Raw genomic sequence first — 6736 nt, 5'->3', positions numbered from 1 at the left:
AGAAGGTCATGATAGTGTTCATTTGAGTCCAGTTGTCTATCTTCCTGTGGTCTCTTCTGCATCTCCACAGTCCAGCAAAGCCAATGGCAGGTGTGACAGGACTCTATCATGGAGTGTAGTATTAGTCAAAGACCAAAGTCTGACCACTAACCCCAAACAATCGAACAGCATCAAGGTGCCCACCCATATCCTGTGTGATTGAACCTGCAGAGACGTAACAGCTCCTGAGTGTGGGGAGATGGCCTCAAATCTTGGGTTGTATAGCATCATTACAGTTTTTGTTTAGGTGATGTGGTTGTTGAGGCTTCTGTTTTGTGTTTATTTAGAGGCTGTGTTTCTTGGAGGCAGCTTGGGGTGGGGGCGTTATGTGGGTGGTTAGAAGCTCAGAGAGAAAGGCCCTGGCTCTTCCACTGGAAAGACTCTATACTTCAAGTGAGTGTAGCAGTTGAGAGCCACTGAAAGCAAGGTTTTGCTCGTGTCAGCTTCTGTGCCATGCAGAGCTTAAAGGGAATTTGGTGCTTAATTAAATTTCTCGGGGTGCAAAATGGTTATCCTATTTCTAAATCTAAATAAATAAAAAATATTTTTTCAACTTTAAGGGTTTCAGAAAAACTACAATACATTTTTTTTTTGCACAGATTTCCCTTTCAAACATTAGAGTACTGCAAGGAAAACTCAATCCATATGTTTCGGATTTACTTACGGTTATATCAAAATCTTCTGTTGCAATTGACATTTGATGTTCATGAAGTTTGCTGAATGCTTTTGATTTGCCTTTAACTCAAGAACAGAAAGTTGATTTGTCAAGCCTTAAGTTCCCAAACCCCAAAGCATTAAATTTGGGTGGAAGACAACAAACTTAAAATTCTGCATCAGGCATTAAATTTAATAAAGCATTTGCCGTGTTATCTCTATAATGCTGCTCACGTGCATATGCCTATGCCTGGCAGTAGGGACACATGAACACACTGTGTATATGACATGGTGGAGAGAAGGTAGGAGAACAAAGAGACACTAGGCACGTTTCTCCTTCCGGAAATGTTAATGTGTAATGTTTATAATTCAGTGCAAAAATATGTGCACTGAAGTCATCTTCTACTGTCCCCATGCTTCAACAATCATCATTCATTTTCTAGCTACTATCTGCCAGGTCTTTATCAACCTTAGATATCGTCATATAAAAGACCCTGTGCTTGTGGCCTCTGTCATTTCAGAGGTCTTTAAAATGACGACTTCCTCTGATTCAAGATTTTAAATGTGGCTCTGCTTGCACTTGACGTACAGTGATATCACCCAACCAGAATCAGCTCCTGGGACTTTCATTTTTCCCAGCACTCTTGTGAACCATACTTTTTGTGCACCTTTCCTAAGAGGCCATTGGCTTTTCTCTAATGTTACTCATACCTTGTTTTGTTTGCTTTGTTTTGTTAAAATAAGGTCTCATTTGGCTCGATCTGGTGTTCATCTCTCTATGAAGATAAAGATGACCTTAACCGCCCATACACAAGTATCAGGATGGCAAGAGTGCATCACAATGCTAATTGTATACAATACTGGCAAGTAGACACAGGGTCTTGTGCATGCTTGCGGAGCACTTGCCCAACCAAGCAGCATCCGGAGCCTGTTTAAGGCACTCATTACCATCAGGCTACTAGTGGTGACAATGCTAGTAATTATTTTGTGGTGCTGGGGATTAAATTGGGGTCTAAAGCATGCTAGGCCTACAGAACCACACCCCAGCTCTTAATTCTGCAGCTATTTCATACGCCATTGCCACCCTCACAGTGAGGGGTTTGAGTTTGCCCCTCCTTTCCTAAAGAAACTCACAGAAGACTGCTGCCTGCAAATAGTGCTTTTGCCTTCTTGTCCAGGCTTTCTTTCAGGCTCTTTGTGTGACACAGAAGGCAAAGCTGGCAGGAGTTGATGGCTAATGTTAATCTTACCCAATGACTCCTCTTCCTCTACCACTTTCCAGAACACCTAACACCCTAATTGAACTATCACCTGCTCTGTATTAGATCCAAGAATCATGACCATATGAATGAAAAGAAAATCAGAATTAAACCCATTACTTTACATACAACCTGAAATTTTAAAGTAAAATATTCATGTATGCCAGAGAAAAAGCTATCACTTTGTTTCATTTCTGCCGTTAACATCTTAAGTGATCAACACATTCGTTGATTAACCCATTAAAGACGAAGTTAGCTGATACTAGATATTGAGAAGAGGGACATTACTGAGGAAGGAAAGAGAGCTTAGTTCTGCATGACCTGCAGTAGCCATGCTGCCCAGATGGAAGGCAAGTGAGGAAATGGAGGGAGGAGAGCTGTAACAACGAGCTAGAGAAGAGGTCTCCGGGAAGTCCCAGGGGTCAAGAGCATACCCTGCTCTTGCAGAGGACGCAAGTTTTGTCTCCAGCTCCCACATGGCAGCTCACAACTATCTTTAACTCTAGCTCTAGGAGATTCGTTCTCTTTTGACCTGCGAGGGCTCTTGCCACTCACATGGTGCACAGTCATACTCTTGGGTACGTAGGCATAGGCATACACATAATTATTTTTTTAGTGGAAATAACTATATAAGCAATATTAAAAACAAATGTCGCTGTCTTCACAATTTGGCCTAGGGATGTCTTTCATTGTTCCTTCTTTCATCCTCAAAGTGTGTGATCACATGAATGCACATAGTTATACTCCAAACAAAAGAGAAAACACTCTGGGCCTGGGCCTGATTTCCTGCTGAGCCCTACTCCATGTTTTATGCTATGGTAAATATAGTTTGAGTCCAGACCCACATCCTGAGGGATGGGAGGGCTGGGACATGATGGTTCTGGACCATGAAATGGCAATTCCTCTTGCTATCTTTTCTTACATGAAGCCATGGTGCATTGTGGGTGATCCTTCATCTCTAGAAACCTGACTGTAGCAATATGTGAACATATCTACCCTTCCGTTTCTCTTTGCTTTCTCTGAAGATGAAGTCACACAGAATCTAAGCCTGGCATGGCTCGGGAGGCAGAGGCGGGCAGATATCCAAATTTAAGGCCATCTTGATCTACAAAGTGGGTTCTATAGGACAGCCAGGTTTAACATAGTGAAAACCTGTCTTGAAAAACAAAAACCAACCAAAGAAACGAAAACACTGGTGGTGTTATTTAAAGACTAAGAGCCAGGCAGGAAATACAGAGGCATTAGCTTTTCTAAAGCAAAAGCATTGTTTGAACCAGACAAGGTGCCTCACACCTGTAGTCCTGTCTCTCAGGAAGCTGAAGACGGCAGACCACAGGTTAGAGAGCAGAGTGAATTACACAGTGAGACCCTTCCTCAAAAATGAGCATAAACACCGATCATGTTCTGTACCACAGACCTTTCTCCAGCCTTATCTTCTAGGCTCATAGTTTCTGCTTTCTGATTTACACCATCTAAAGTGTTTCAAATTTGGGGAAGGGAGGTTACTCCCCTCATTCGCACTTGGCAGGCAGCATGCTGCTGCCCAGCATCACACAGAGGCAAGTTCTGTGAACTTTCTGCTGTGCCACATTGATTTCTATTTATAAGAAAAAGTTAGTTGATCCTTGTTGAAATGAGGCCCAGCTCAGGCTGGATCCTATTGGCAAAAGCTCACAATGCCCCAATCCTAAACACCTCATGTGCGGCCCCACCGACTTGCCCATGAACATGTCCAAGGATTTGATGGCCTGGCTTATCTGTGGTGCCTGTACCAGCCCTGAAGGATCACAGTTTATTCCATTAATATTGGATGGGCATTAATTAAACTTTCAAGTGTTCAACCATTAATCCAAAGCAGTCCATGAAGGAAAAAATGTGTAGGGAAAGGTACCAATCTTAGTTTTGTAAATAGTAAACCCCACTGCAACAAATAATCCAAATATCAGTGATATTGAATCAGTTTAGTCAACTGTAGCACAGCAGCTCTATGGAGGAAGAGTTTTCATAATTAACCACTTTCATCCAGGAAGGGTGGCATACTTTACACACCTCTTCAAACAACACTTCTTCATTTCCTAAGAACTGTACACGACCAAAACCTCATTTTACAGAAACTTTCACAACAACAAGGTTCTGACTATTGTGACACACATAACCAGTGACTCACTCTTCAATCATTATTTCTGGTATTTGGACAAGGACCCAAGATCTTATTTAAGAATTGTCACAAGCCTTATGGGAGTGGCGAGTGACCCCAACCTGGCACCAGCAGGCTCAGCCTCCTTGAAATGAGTGAATCTTATGGTGCCCTTGACTTTGTGCTATTGCCTGTGGCAGTCCTTTTCCCTCCTTCTTTCTGTCCGCTGATACATACATACAAATGCTGGCACCCCTGCAGCTGTACTGGTCTCAGTGACAAGGTTATGTTCCTGGGTCGAAGGAACTGAAAGACGATAAGCTTGGGCTTCATGTAATGTGCTGTACCGCCAGATGGAGGTCTTTCTACAAGAGAAACTTAAATGTGTGAATCTCAGTCAGGCTAGGGTGAAGGGGAAGTCTCTCATGGCTTTTTAATTCCTAAGCAATACAATCGACTTCAGTACCAAATAATGCATGATTACATTTAGATAAAGCCAGACTTTTCCCATCCCTCCTCCCCTCCCCGGAATCACTTCAGATGTAGCTACTAGCTGCAAGAGAACAAGAGAAATGCCAGCGTAGTTCTGTGTGGTCTAGGACTCTGCTATGAATCGGCAGTCCAATCAGCAGGGGGAAAAAAACCCAAAGCACCATTGAAGAGGCACATACTAATGCCTTCCTATCTGGAAGCCCAAAGCAGCTCACCTGCGGCTGCTCTCCATAAGCACTTCCCACTCTCTTCACCCTAACTTTCGGCCATCCTCCCACTATTAGCTAATTAGCTTGTGTCGGAATGTGGGAAATTTATGCCGCCATTTTCAGTCCTGGATTTTAAGACTATTCACAATGAATATAGAGTAAAATACGTTTAAATACGTTATAAAGGATGAAATTACATACATGGTGTGTACAGGTCAAAATGTGATTCCAGCATCCAAGGGGAGGGTTGTATTTGGATGTGAGAATATGAATGAATCACAGGTATGAGCCCTTTCCTTGTTTTGAGCTTTAAATAAATAATGCCAAAAAATACCATATATGTGGTATATATATATAATATAAAACACCCCATATCAGAACATTTTTATACATGGACACTTAAGCAGAATCTATTTTATGACAGAGAAAAATGAAAACAACATGCCATTTGATGCTTCATAATTTTTCGTTTTTAACTTTTTGGGTCACTGCATTTTCAAAGAGTGTTCATTCTTCCCACACATTAGTTATGTGATTGAGGAGGGTGTCAGGCCACTCAGACATGGGAAAGATGATGCACCAGAACTAAATTCTTCTTTTCTTTTTGCTGAGTACAAAATGCACAGTGTGCTTCAGTAGTCCTTCCCCTGTGTGTAGTAACTGTGGTCTGCTGTGGGCAGTGTTGAGAAGATAGTTTCACTGATACCCAGATAAGAGTCACTGATTTAATAGAATCAGCCCTAAGAATTGGTGGAACAGTGTGTGCCAGGAGACAGGAGGAAAAGGAGGAAGCAGCTGCTGGTTGACTTTAATGAAGGAGTCTGTTCAAATGGGGATAGGAAGACACATTGTATGTCAGCTCATGAGCACTTCCTCTACAAGGAACTCATACACAGGCATGGAACACTGTCAGTGTCCAGAGAGTGAGTGACTGGCCAACCACACACAGCCAGGAGAGCTGGAAACCCAGGGTTGGTCAAGACTGTGTGTGTGGTGTGTGAGATGTGTGTGGTGTGTCTGTGTGTGATGTGTGTGGTATACGTGGGTGTGGTGCGTGTGTGTGGTCTATGTATCTGTGTGGTACAAGTATGTGGTGTGTGTGGTAGTATGTGTGATATATGTGTACATGTGTGTGGTCTGTATGTTTGTGATGTGTCTGTGTCTCTATGTATGTAGTGTATGTGTGGGGTGTGTGTGTATATCTGTACTCTTTCACATCTGAGGATCAAACCCAGGATTTCCCACAGTTCTGTCAAGTGATCTGCCACTGAACCACTCTTCCAGCCCCTGTACATCATAAGAAATTCTGTGTGGTTTAAGCTATACTTCTGTTTATTTCTTGGCATTTTGTTATTTAAATAGTCAATTTAGTTTGTGGTGATGGGGATTGTACCCAGAGCCTTACACACACTGGCAAGTCCTCTACCATTGGACTGTGTCTCAGTCACCATACATTTTTCTATCTTTAATGAATTACCACTGCTGACATTTTAAAGAGAAAGGAAGCAAAAACTTTACATTGAAAATTACTGAAACCAGTTAACTAACATGTAATTCTGATAAGGAAAGCTCATCTGATCTCTTAAATTATTAGTATAATGAAGTTAAGTCTTGCTTGATTTTTATTCATTATTCATTCTCACATGTTGAGTGCTCTAACCTGCTCTTCTTTAACAAGGAGTTTGTGGCTCGTTTCTTATATTTATTGTTGTTGTTGCTGTTTTGAAAGAAGGTTTTATGCTCTGTAGGTGACCTTGAACTCACTATGTAGCTAAAGATAACCTTGAATTCCTGATTTTCCTGCCTCCACCCCCTGTGTGCTAGGATTACAGGCATAAACCACTATTTAGGTGCTAGAGATCAAGCCAAGGCTTCAAGAATGGTAGGCAAGTACTCTACCCCCTGAGCCACTTCCCCAAGCATTCATGGCCCATTTTAAATCATGG

Source organism: Acomys russatus, chromosome 23 (genome assembly GCF_903995435.1).
Source record: "Acomys russatus chromosome 23, mAcoRus1.1, whole genome shotgun sequence".
NCBI classification, from domain to species: domain Eukaryota; kingdom Metazoa; phylum Chordata; class Mammalia; order Rodentia; family Muridae; genus Acomys; species Acomys russatus.
This window is presented reverse-complemented; position numbering follows the sequence as displayed.